The sequence below is a fragment of the Corvus brachyrhynchos genome, unplaced genomic scaffold, assembly GCF_000691975.1.
Source record: "Corvus brachyrhynchos isolate BGI_N302 unplaced genomic scaffold, ASM69197v1 scaffold279, whole genome shotgun sequence".
NCBI classification, from domain to species: Eukaryota; Metazoa; Chordata; class Aves; order Passeriformes; family Corvidae; genus Corvus; species Corvus brachyrhynchos.
In genome coordinates this window covers 2,896,738-2,909,904 of record NW_008246060.1, presented here as the reverse complement: position 1 = coordinate 2,909,904, position 13,167 = coordinate 2,896,738, and the positions used below count along the sequence as shown (strand labels likewise).

The 13,167-nt window shown below is 42.3% G+C and overlaps 1 long non-coding RNA gene across 13 annotated transcripts in view; it reads right to left on the bottom strand.

Moving 5' to 3' along the window:
* Window positions 1–13,167, bottom strand: part of LOC108449637 — a 77,906-nt gene that overhangs the window by 34,318 nt on the left and 30,421 nt on the right. For 11 of the 13 annotated variants that reach the window (XR_001865877.1, XR_001865881.1, XR_001865876.1 and 8 more), the window contains 3 exons: window positions 12,728–12,879; window positions 11,940–12,049; window positions 9,799–9,995 (listed from right to left, as the gene is read on the bottom strand). This is a non-coding gene — a long non-coding RNA (uncharacterized LOC108449637). The remainder of the gene's footprint in view (window positions 1–9,798; window positions 9,996–11,939; window positions 12,050–12,727; window positions 12,880–13,167) is intronic. The other 2 variants (XR_001865885.1, XR_001865886.1) reach the window with 2 other exon arrangements.

The following is a 13,167-nucleotide window of genomic DNA, read 5'->3' as shown; positions in this document are numbered from 1 at the left end:
ACTCTTTCCTCTCTGTTTGCTTAAAATCACCAACAAATCAGTGTGAGACTGAAGTCAGGCCAGAACCTGGCCAAGAGACCACACTCTCCTTCAGTCTGACCACACCACCTGCTGAAGCCAGCGAGAATTTTATGTGGGTATCTCAGGCAAGGACATAGAAGCAATGACTCATCTATTAAGGAACTTCGGTTCTTTATCTGTTTGCCAGGTGCCTCCAGAAAGGCACAGTTTTCTTAAATATTTGTGGTTTTTGAAACTGCTGAATAATCTTTACAAATACAGTTCATGATCTGTTCCCCAATTAAAACCATGCAATTGCTAGGAGCAATCTGAGCTGTTTACTCTGCACATTTTTATCACATGCCCTTCCTTTGTTCCTCATCAATGGAGCACAACTCTTCAATAAAAATTAGGTTCATGCAAAAACATTTTAACATTTCCATATAACCTGTTGTAGCTTCCAGGAATGCTTATACTGGTCTGATGTACAGTATTTCAGCCTGAGAAGTTGGGCATTCTTGTCTGAAGTTCTGCAGAGCAGGTGAAGAACAATTCTTTTCAATAAAACCCAAAACTTGTTCTTGTATGAACACCTGCCATAAGGAAAATTTCCACAGTACAATGTCTGTCCTTGTCCTGACCCCACCTGAGAAGCAGTGATCTGAAAAGACTCCAAAGTGCCCACTTAATAGAATCTTAAAAATCCATGCCTAGAAGCGATCTGGAGGGATTATTTAATCTCTTTCCTTGCTCCAAAACAGAATAAAGAACTCAGACCATCTCTGAAAAGCATTCATGACACTTTTTCTTGCAAAAATTCAGACAAGAATATTCCACTTTCTCCCTAAGTAATCATGTGCCATGATTTTACTACTCATGCAATTAGAGAATATTTTCCTAACACTTGAGTTGTGTTTCTTCACTTTATCACCTCATATTTGTCCAACCAGGCAACTTTGACTGGGTCAAATTACCCAGTTCTATCACCCAGATTTTGACTGGTAGCAGAGTCAGAGAATATAATGAAGGAAAGATGTTGAAAGCTAAGATCAAGAGGTATACCAAGATGAGAATATCTGTAGGGTATCTACTGCATACTAGTTGTCCTATCAACTGAGAAATTACATTAGTTAAACATTAATTACTCTTGGAAATTATGCTTTTAAATCATTTTACAATTTAGGTCCATACAAACTGTCTGACAAATCTGTCTCACTATCTGTCCAGGAATCCAAATCTCTTTCTTTAGCAGATTCATATTTCCAACTTCATTAACACTTCCTTCTTTAGAATACTTACAGGGGACTTGTAAAAAAGATAGGGACAAACCTTTTAGCAAGGCCTGTAGGATAGGACAAGAAGTATTGTTTTTAAATTAAAAGAAGTCAGACTAGATGTAAGGAAGTAATTTTTTACAACAAAGGTGGTGAAACAATGATACAGGTTGCCCAGAGAGATGGTGGATGCTCCATCCCTAGAAACATTCAAGGTCAGGCTGAACTGGGCTCTGAGCAACCTGACTTAATTGCAGATGTCCCTGCTCACTGCAGGGGTCTTGGACTAGATGGCCTTTAAAGGTCCCTTCAACCCAAACCAGTCTGTGGACAATTAAATCTTCCTTGGTAAAACTCAGTTAAAATATCTCCCTAATAACTTCTACCTTGTGAAACAGAGTTGCCTCAACATATCCTACCATGATGACACATTAAGGGGGTTTTGCCATACTGCCTTTCCAAGCAATATCCATGTAAAGTGTCCCTTGCCACCAATAAGTGCTTCCAAGAGTTGCTCAAAAACATCTTTCCACTCGTCCCAGGCAGGTGGCTTAAATTACACCCACCTGTCAAAGAGGCTCTGCTCTAACTTCACCCAGACAAGTCTGTCCTTCAGTATTCCACAGTTTCAGGACAGGCATGGATAATGCTTCTCCATTTCTCCAAGCCTGTCCTTACAAATGAGCTGTATGAATGCTCCAGTCCTGCGACTGATCCCAGCAAATTTCTAACGCTTTAATGAAATATTTGACTCTATGCTACAATGCCAGGTCCTTTTGCCATATTTGTACTGATGTTGCCTTCTTAACCTTCCAAAGGTGCTGCTGTGATATTCACTCTTTTAAACCTTTGCACTGACCTCTTTCAAACTGAGCATAAAGTCCTTTTCTCACTAGGCTGGTGTAGGGCGCACTGTGATGGAGCCCTACTTCTTCATCATCTAAGAGAAATTCATACCCCTGCCTTCAATGTATGACATTAGCAAGTGCCAAATATGTTATTTCCACACTTTTGATTTTAAAATGAAGTGGTTCGGTATTCCTGAATTGAAACACTTAATTTCAATGAGCTGAACCAAAGCAAAATATTTTGGTCTGACCCAGTTTGACATCAGTTTGTCTCATCTGTTTAAAGTGAGCCTCTCTGTCCAAGCTTTCTCCCATGATCCAGCACTACAGTAGGTAAGAGGAGAGACTGCAACACACCCTTGGTTAAATAATGCAGAGGTGGGAGTGGCTGTAAGAAATAATCAGGATACAATGCTTCCTGTCCCAAAAATACCACAGCATTTCACACAAATGGCTCAGACTCAATATTAAGTAACGCACAGCAACCCAGCTCAACAAACTGTTTTGAAATGCATCAAACTGACTCAAAGCAAAGTAAAAACTTCAGTAATACCTTCCCAGAGAGTCCTCCTTAAATTTCAATCTCACAGAATTTTTGCATAAAAGTCACTTGAACACCAAGTATTTTTTAACATAATATAATTAGCAACTGTAGAAATAGATCAGTCATCATGACTTGCTGCACAGGAAGATCAGAATACTGATTCATACATACTTTATATACATTGAATTTCTTCAGAAACCCAGTACTTTTACATCTTCTTCATACCACGACAGTTCAAATGGAGGTCTTTGCTCTCCAATGGTTTGCACATGATGGGAAGTGATGCTAATCATGAGAACCACCAGAAAATTCTTTTGAGCCAATTAGATGGCATCAGTCACAATGACATTAGTCATCCACTCCTCAATCTGAGAAGGAACCAAAAATTGTCATGCATCTATTCCCAAAGCTGCAAAAGACATTAGGGAAGTGTACTATTTCCCATTCTTTTTGCAATCATTGTTACACAAAGTGACACAAGCTGCTATTTTCTGTTCCTTTTCTAGGAGAATGGTGGTTACTCTCTGTGCAGGTTACAAGAGAGACTTTGAACTCATTTAACTGCTTTGTACTCCCTCTGTCCTTTCTTGATCATCATATGAAAATGTTGCCATGAGCCTGATGCCATTAGCCTCTGCAGCTTATAAGGGCAAGATGAGTGAGGTGTGACTGCTGGTTAGCAGTGACAGAGGAGAGAGTTGTCATACATGGTGCCATGACTCAGCACACCAGTGAAAATAATTAGAAAAGCATGAGAAGTTGGTAACCAACATGTGGAAAAGTGGACACACAAGGAAAATCTTCCAAAAAGCTGATAGTGAAGCATCAGATGATGTTAACTGCAGAGGGTTCAAAAGGGAGAACTGTAAGAACAGATCCAGGAATAACAGTGCAGCAGAGAGACAGACTGCCCTGGAGCAGCCAGCCTAACAAACCACACTGCTGAGATCAGTAAGTGCCACTGATCTCAGTAAGCTGTGAAGTGGGGGAAGTCCAGGAAGAACTGTTAGGAGGAGAGGCTGACAAGATTTTATCCTTCCAGAGCAGGATGGTTTGGGAATCCCAAAGAGATGCTGATGCAGCAATCTACCACTTTCACCCCAGCCAGGAGACCAGACTACCCAGCAGCCTTGGTGAGCACAGAGACCTCTGTATATGTTGTTCCAATGTGAGCGGCACCTTTGAAGCACTCAACTGCTACATACATCCCCCAAGGCACAGGCTGGCCAGCTCTGGAAATAGCAACTCCTGAAATCCTGACCTTTGTTTTTGGAAGACAGAAGTAGTGAAAAAGAGGATGAAAAATCAGAAATATCAACCCTTCTGACAGACAAGTAAATAGGCCAAGTTAATAGTAAAGTAATATTCTTGAGAAGGCAAAGAAAGATCTGTGGCTGAGAAGTCGAGATGCATCTAGCACATCTGGAGAAACTCTGCCAAGGTTTTCATGGCATCTTGTCCTCTGGGATGACATTTTGGCTCACTACCCAGTTAGAATTGCCCTTGAAGGACTTTATGGGCTAGATCCTCAGCTAGAGCAAACCACACTGCTGGTTTTTAGAAGCAGGACAATTTTGAGTAGGAGAGAGTTGTGCCCCAGATCTCAGACTGGCAGGATGGTTTTCTCAGGGGAGCTACATCTGACAGCTTCACAGTGAAAGGAAATGTTATCCATAGCATGAAACTCCAATTCAACAAACAAATTGGAAACGGACTTTACAAGAAGTCATGTTAACAGATGGTACCAAATCCAAGTGGCAAAGATCACAATTACTTCTTCACATTTCACATTTTGTCTTTTGTTGTGTGTGTGCTTCAGCCCCAGAGAAACAGATTATGACTCAAGTAGTGAAGCTAATTAAACTATAACATACTAAAAGGAGGTTTGGCTGTGTTGACATATCTGGAGTGTGGTACAGCAAGATACTCCTCTGTAAACACTGAAATACCTCCCCAGGATTTCTCATAATTATGAAATAATTCAGAATATCTCCAGAAGAAGTCTTAGATTGGAATGCCAACCCTAAAACTCAAACATGCCTGAACTAGATAAACCAGATAAGTTAAGACCATATTAAAATATCTATAAAAAGAAGATGAAGAAGGACAACTGGAATAGTAACTGTGCCCTGCAGTTGTTGCTAGGCCTCACCTTTCTACATCCATCTGCACTGAATCCAGATTCATTCTCTTCAAGAGATGGTATCTAAGACTCCCTGATTTGTTTTTCACACTGTCCAGTAGAAACAACTTGATCACAGTGAAATAAGACTCACAGCAGCCCTCTTTTTCCCAGAGAGAGATCTTCCAGAAACTGTAAAGATACAACTTTAATTATGTTCCAATGCTCATTTATAACAAATGCCTTTTTTGCACCATGCTAACAACATAAGAGGTCTCTGACTCTGAGGTGGCCCCTGCTTTGCCTGGTGAATGAATGAAGCAACGCTGACCTAAGAAGTGTTGATGTATCCCACAGGAAGGGCAACAAATTCTGAGTGCAGAGCATCTTCACGCCAGTACACTTTTATGTTCTCCAGCCTCTAACTGACCTAGACATACTGCTGGCATATGGAAACTAGGAGTGAGGTTTCTGATACATGAACTCTACTAGCACCTTCTACTAGGCTTTAAGATATGTCCAACCTAGCTGTCTATGCACATCCTGCCAGAAGTTACAGCTGCCTCTGCAGAGTCAGCGAAAGGAAACATCTCTCTGTGTCTCATCATGCAAGAGATGCGCACTGAAGACACGGCAAGGAGGAGATCTGGGCATATGTAGTATGCTCAAGCATCTGCAGCACATCAATCTGTCTGTGGGCAACAGATGCCTTTGCAGACATGCAGCACTCCGGGCTCTTTTTATGCTCATTTGCACTTAAATACTGCTAATCAGAACTCAAACTCACACTTCCCTGGCTCTGAGCAAGAAAAGCACGCCCCTTTAGCCTAGAGTTAATGCCTGGGCTTAGCTAATCACCCAGGCTCTCTCCACCATCAGCAGAGACAGGCAGTGCTGCTGCATAGTTCACTCTCCTACATCCATAATGAATCACACTGGCCACATTCAGTGAAGAGGGAGACACACAGAGTGCCTGTACATGTTGCTTAGACTACAGACCCGGCCTCCGGACAGCTCAAGGAGGACAAGATGCAGCCTACCTGAATGGCCTTTTCTTTTGAATATATCCAGTGGTCAAGGCAAATGAAAAAGGAACTCAGACTGTGGCTAATGAAAGCAGTAATCCAAACCCACTAATACTAATTACAGTAACACAAGCAGCAATTCCTGTAGAAGTCAACAGCTGTTCCACATGAAACTCAAGTGTGCCACAGCCAGTGTGTAGATGTGTATCACACATCTGTCCAATATGAAGGCCACTGCCAATTCACATGCCGTGGATGTTTTCAGTCAGAAAAGAAATGAAGCCATTGATCCAAGGGTCTGGAAACCAGGTCATGAGATTCCTTCTGCATGACCCTGGTATCCTGCATGAAACTTCCGTCCAGACAAACACCTGTAACCTCGTGCTTTCAACACAGCTTTGATTTATATCCTTTGCTTGGCTTCTGCAGTACTTTTAACCCTTCCAGAGAGGGTGTGCTTGGGCCCAAGCTGCACTTCTGGCTAAGCAGCAAAGAAGAACAAGGCTCTGCCAGTGGGAAAGCAGACAGACTCTCCTGCTGGTTTCAAAGCTTCTGCAGGGGCACACCAGGCAGGGCAGGCTGCCAGGCTTCTTCTCACCAAGAGCTGCATTGCCAGGAAGCAGAAATGACCCAAGGGATCCACTACATCACACAGAGGTACAAGATTTGCATGCACAGACCTTGTGCTCCAGTGGTCCTGGAGCAGCTGCCAATTCTGCAGTGAGGGTTCTGCCATGCCCATGAGAGGACAGTTCAAGGCCCATTGGAACAGGCCCAGGGACTGGATCAAGTTTGACTGGCTCTGAAACACCCAGTAGTGTGGTGTGACATATCCCTTTATCTCCTGGGGGGAATGGGATTTTGTGCATTTTCATTCCAAACACATAAAGCAGGTAGCTAGATGAAATACAGCACGGTCAGGCTCTAAAAAAACTTGAAGACTGCAAGCGACATATGTCATTCTTCATTTACCACTTCGTTGATCTCTAACTTGTGGATTGTTCTCCTTCTGAAAAACCCTAACTATTCTTTTTACATGGGAATTTTGACTGGAGTCATTGAGATGTCTTCACACATAGATTTGGCATAGAGACCGCATGGCAGTGAGGTACTGATATGGCTGGGCTTGTACCTACCCTGTGACTGAGGCTGAAGAGCAAATGTCTGTGTCAGCTACATCTGGAAAGCAGAAGGGTTTCTGTTTGAGCCAGCACACAGCATCAGGTAGCCAGGAACTGACTGCTCCACTGTGCTCCCGACGCTTACGACGGCACCCTTCATCAACCAGCTCTTGAAAGATCAGTCACATTGAAGTGTATGCCACCAGATGAAACATGCTTATTATGCAATATAATCTGAATGCTTTGAGAGCACTAACAGCAGTTTGTCCTGTACAACTCCCTATAGGATCCTATTTCCAAGGCTTATAAGCTAACCAGGCTGTCTAGACCAAGTTCTGTATGTGCTGTGCATAGATGCACCGCAAACCAAGAGACACAGTCTCCTCCCGGCAAGTATATCATAAATAATACAAATCAGTCCATGAAAGATGGGAGAAGACTATCAAGTGTATGCAACAGTCATGACTTACACCTACCACAAATGTGTGCCAACACATCACATCAATTGACTTTCTTTTCACTTGGTCTGCATCTGACCTTGCCATGTTCATTCCAGTAATAGAACAGCTTCAACCTCAAAGTTATCTTTCAAATAACATTTTTCAACTGATAACATGCTCCCACACTTGAATTAACCAAACTTTTAACTACACTTTAGCCTATTTTTTTCATACAGGTTTAATGCCAAAATAGTTGGGAAAATGAAAGAGTCAAAAATATGTGTTTTAGTAATTGACAGCACATGTCAAAGTCAACAATCAAAGAGCTCAGGCAATGCAAGGTAATGCATGTTTTCATTCCAATTATTGGTTTCTTAATTTAGCAAACAGAATTTTTGACTGCATTTAAAGAGGAAATGAGCAAATCAACACTAAATTTTCTGTAGAAAGTCATAAAATAACTCAGGTTACCACAGAAACAAATGTAAGCAAACTGGTGCCACAAATCAAATAATTAAGCAGAAAGAATAATTTAGTGTCTTCAAAAATTATTGATTTATGATACTATGTCATGTTTGGGACATAAATATTTATTACCTTGCATTTCCTGTTCCTCCAACCCTTTCTAACAAAGGCCAACTCAGCCAAGTCCAAGTAGTGAACAGTAAGACAATACAAAGTTATACCTGCCTCTCCCTTGAGAAGTAGAAAGCACATTTTATGTCAAATTATTCCATGCACAGGGAACCCTGCAATACTGCATACATACAGCCATCCATGGATTATAGGATTAGACTCCTGTGTATACCCGGCAGCAGTCTAATAAATTTAAATTAAACTGCCACAAAGTAGACGGGGGCAGTCTTTTCAGTCTTGCCCTATAGTACAGCAAGAAATGTATTGTGCTATGTATTTGCCTTATTATTTAGTTCTTCCTGCCAAGAAGCAAGTTTCCCTAAACACCAGAAACAGAGAGAGAACTTTGAAGGTTTAAATCCTTACGCTCTTTTAGCTGGACATCAGCAATATCCACTTCTTCAACAACTCACAGTGCAAAGGTTGTTGTTTTCCTTGCAAGACTCTAATCTGATAAGGAGCCAAGACTCAAGCCAAATCTCAGCAAAAAGAGAAAGAAAAAATATTACGTCTTCCTCTTTTTTTTCCCCCCTTGCTCACAGAACATTACCAAATTGGCCTTTAGTATAAGTTCAGCTCACAGAAGTAATTCTTGAAAGCCCATTGGTGGAGAGTGCATTTCCTACTCCTTTCAGGTTGAAAAGGAAACTTTCTGTGAGTTTACTGTAATGGAGTATTTGTCTGTATCAAAAACACCCTGACCTCTCCAGCCACAAGATTAAATACCAGCAGCCCACTCTGTCACTAGTTCACTATTAGGAAATTACATGGGAGGAAAGACACAACATAAAATTCACAGGGAGAAAAATAGAAAAAAGAAAAAAAGACATCGGTAGTGGTGGGAGTGAATGAACAAGCTTAATAATGAAGCCAGTAAAAAGGAAAATACCCTCTAGCCAATTGATAATAAAAGGTTACTTGAGGCAAAGGGTTAGATCCTGAGCAGTGCAAAGTGGCCCAGCTTCTCCAGCCTCAGCAAAGTGACAGTGATTTACAGCAGCTGCAAAAAGCCCCAGGAGACAGAAAAACCCAGCTATAAAAATGGAACTGGAGGCCCACATCTTGAAAAGCTTCCACTCACTTTTAGCACCAGACTGAGGTACAGAGGTGACTCTGAGGGTTTGTTTCTGCGGGGGAGTTCCTGTGAAGTAAGCTGAAGTGTGAATTTACACTGCATTTACTTCTGGGTCTTAAGTAGGCTGTAAATTCACACCCAACCTATTTTACAGGGATTTCCCCAAGTAGATAAGCCCTAAATTTGCCTCCTAATTATGAAGGTATACAAAATAAATAGATGTTTTCAAAACTGCAGACCCACACAGGAATCTCTCTATTGCTTGTAGGGGCAAGTGGGTACTGGGTAATATATATTGTATTGTACTCCTACAAGTGCATGGTGCCCTTCTTTCAACCACTGACCCCAACGCCCCCTCCAGTCATCTCTCTCAATATCTTTTGAAACCCCTGAATCTGTTCCAGCTTCATGTCAGACTTCCATTGCCCAGCCCCTGGCTTTTCCCTTCCCCATCCCAGTTCCACATACAGAGGTCCACGTTTGCCTTACTTACTCACCCCTGACCCTCAGGGGAAGCAGTAATTCCTCATCCTCCTGCAGAGGTGTTGTCTCCTACCTCTGAACCAACCTAACCATGCCCTCACCATTCATGCCTCACCCACCCCCAGAAGCACTGGATCTCTGGGTTAATGCATGTCCTTTGAAACCTCCTTCAAAGTCATGAGGTTAACTCTATGCCAAGAAATACCAAGAAGCTGGGCAAGATTTCTCACACTTTCTTGGCTGAAAGATGCTTTTACACACAGCAAAACAGGCAGCCAGAGGCCTTTCCCAGGAGCCAAGAGGAAGCAGCTGGTATGGTCACAGCTTCATCAGGGTCCTCAGGATGGGAATTTGGTCTTCAGCAGGTTGGGGTGAGCAGCTTAAACCACACAAGGCCTGGGCTCTTTACCAGGGAGCAGCAGTGAGGCTGCAATGGAGCAGAGCATTTATGCCTTGGCTAATCTGGGACCTTGCACTGCTTGAACAGCTGTCTGCGCTGGCTCAGGTATCAACTAAGTCCCACCTGTGGCCATATCCCTCTAATACAGTGACAGCACTGTATCCTGAAGGATTCTCTTCAAGAAGTCAATTTAGTAATATTTTCTGTCACCTGAAGCAAGCGCCAGGTTTCTCAAAAGCAGCCTGGAATGCTTTCCTTCAGTGAAATTCCTGATTTTGCAAAGCATGAAGACAGTTAACACTTAGAAGTTTTAATTTTCAGGGTATCATTTCTTTGATTTGTAGCTTTCCCAGGCTGTGGATTTCCTGTCTATCATCTCTCTCCCTTGGTGTTTAAAACTCCACAGCCAAGCTATTCTAAGTCCTTACTGAGCCTACCACTTACAAGGCAACACGGATAACCACCAGTATATTCTGTAAACAGGGCACCCCAGAGAATTCAGTCACCAAAACACATCCAGCAAGGCAAAGGAACAAGGCCTTCCATGTTATTTTAACAACCTACTATCCCCTGAAATCACTGGCAATACTAATCTATTTATCTTGCAAGTAAACAAATGTACATGATTTTCCCATGCAATAACACACTGATTAAACTTAGAGCATTTTAGGCAGAGCATATTTCTCAAATAAAAATCAGACCTTATTAACCCTCAAAGGAAATTCCACATAAAAACACAGCATCAAAAAGCCAGAAGCATGTAAGAATTCAGTCTGAGTTTCACTCAAAATTCAATGATTCCTTTTAACTGCTTCAGTTGCGAAGTTTTTAGAAGAACAGCGAGCTGTCCTTGGAGAGCTAGCCAGAAGAAGGACCATGGCTCTCCTTAATCTGTCACATAGTAGGGAGGCCTTCAGGCCCTGCTAAATGTAAAATATTTTAGAAAAACAAAACCAGGAAACAAGCTGGGATTTGGTCAAGAGTTCATGCTGGCTGAATCACTGTGGTGTGGAAACCACCAGCTCTAAAGATGGAAAGTCCGGAGCCATTCATGACCTCAAAGAAAGAAAAGGGAAAAAAGAGGTCTTAAAGACCCATTTAGCTTGCTGGTAAGCTCCCCCAACATCTAAAACATAAAAGAGGCCACCTATTGGCACATGCCTTGATCTTTTTCCTCTTCATCTCTCTCAGAGCACCGCCAGCAATTTGATCTGCACCACAGTTTTTTATACTGGGTGCAGTGAGAATTGTTTAAATGTCACTCCCTGACTCAACATGCAGAAATGCTGTAGGGTCAGGGCACTGCTTCTTCCCTCCACATCCTGCACCTATTGCCCTCTTCAGCCTTTCCCCGAGGAAAAAAAAACCATCTACATACTTTACAGATTGAACATGGCCAGTTTCTAAGTAGAGATCCGTTCAGATTTCTCTAGATTGCCTCTAGTTATCTAAGAGGTTCCAAGGAAATACTGCTCAGAGCAGTAAAGCCAACTGCTCTTGGACAGATAATCCTAGTTATCTAAGAGGTTCCAAGGAAATACTGCTTAGAGCAGTTAAAGCCAACTGCTCTTGGACAGATAATGGGTGCATTTAGCAAGGCATCACAGCCATTTTGAAAGAGGCCTGGAAAATCTTAACATTGTTAAAATGTGTCTTCACAACTGCTGATAAGATCTAGTAACGATGTCTGTGTTGTGCTGGTGCATTTCATCGCCTTTCACAAGCCAAAATCTTACCAGCACATCATTTTAGCAAACTTTAAAAGCCAAAGTGTTGTGCCCATTGCTTGTAGCAAGAACAGTTCTTGACAACAACCTCACCATACATTTTTTACTTTCCTTGTTTCCAAAGTACTGACATACAGAAACACACTATACTTAGGCACTAAATACATTTGTCTCAGCTAACCATCACGTTATTTGACGTAATGCTGTCACTAAAGCTAAGAATCCTATCAGCTTCCAGACTCACCTGAATGCTGTGCAACCTTTTCATTCGTGCTGGATGGGGTGACCAGGAGCTGCAGCGAAAGGGGATGAATCTGTGCTGCAGAACAAGAGAGCTGGTCCAGAGGCTAAACACTGTAACATGAGGAAACCTAGGATCAGCAGTTCTGCAACATATGTCCTTACACAGACTTATCTACATCCTTTATTTTCTCTGTGCCCCCACTCTGTAAAATGGTACTTTTATATAACAGTCTCTGTGAGAATATGGTATGAAGTGGCACATTGACAGGGAACATGGAAATACCTCTGAATCTATGATAACTCCACATTACCAGTCATCTTAAACACTCAAAAATGAATGATTCCAGAGAATGTTACAGTGGAAGTGACTCACAAAAGACTGAAGAGTCAACACTCCCCTGAACTGAATTCAGTTTTGTGCGTGTAAGCTTTAAAGGGTTCATTTACCATAGTGATTCCATTTGGAAAGCAGTCTTTGAAAATCATAAGCATCTTTCTATAGAGCAAACTGCCAGCTACCAGCGAAGTTATTTCATAGCACTGGTGTCAATGACCAAGGAAGCCTTCCAACTCAGCAAAGCATGTTCCAGGATGTCTTGAGAAAAATATCTATGAAAACTGCACAATCAGAAGCCTGGGACTGTTGTGCATTAGTTTTGCACACTTCTTAATGGAGCTGGTGCTATGAAGTGAATCTAGCCCTATAAAAATTTCACAGGCAATATGTCAGGAGGGAATCCATCCTAAAATATTAAATCACAGTAGACTTCAGATAGGCACCAACTTTACCTACAGAGGCTTGCATCAATCAATCAAGCAATCAATCATTCTCCCTTTCTCTTTCCCGGAGGGCTTATCAGGCACGACAGCTCCTGGTGACCTCCTCTGGTGTCCTAGTCCTTTGGGCTTACACTGCTCTCAGCTCCACATGCTGCCAGCACCTGCAACATGAAATAGTACACTCTGAGTACTCCCTCTGCCCCCTCCCATTACACCAGAGTTCAAGTTTGGAGCAGCAATGTGCTTCTGAAGCCAGAATGCCCCACTTACTGTGCAGTCCCAGATTCTTTCCAGATGGAACTAAGCTGGAAGAGGTACCCCAGCAGCACAGGCAAAGCACACAGGCTGCACACGGTGTGCAGGCCAGGGGACCTGCAGCTCTCCAGGTCCACTCCTACTTCCTACTACAGTCACTTGTGGAGAAATTGCCTTGGAGTGTTAGACACTCT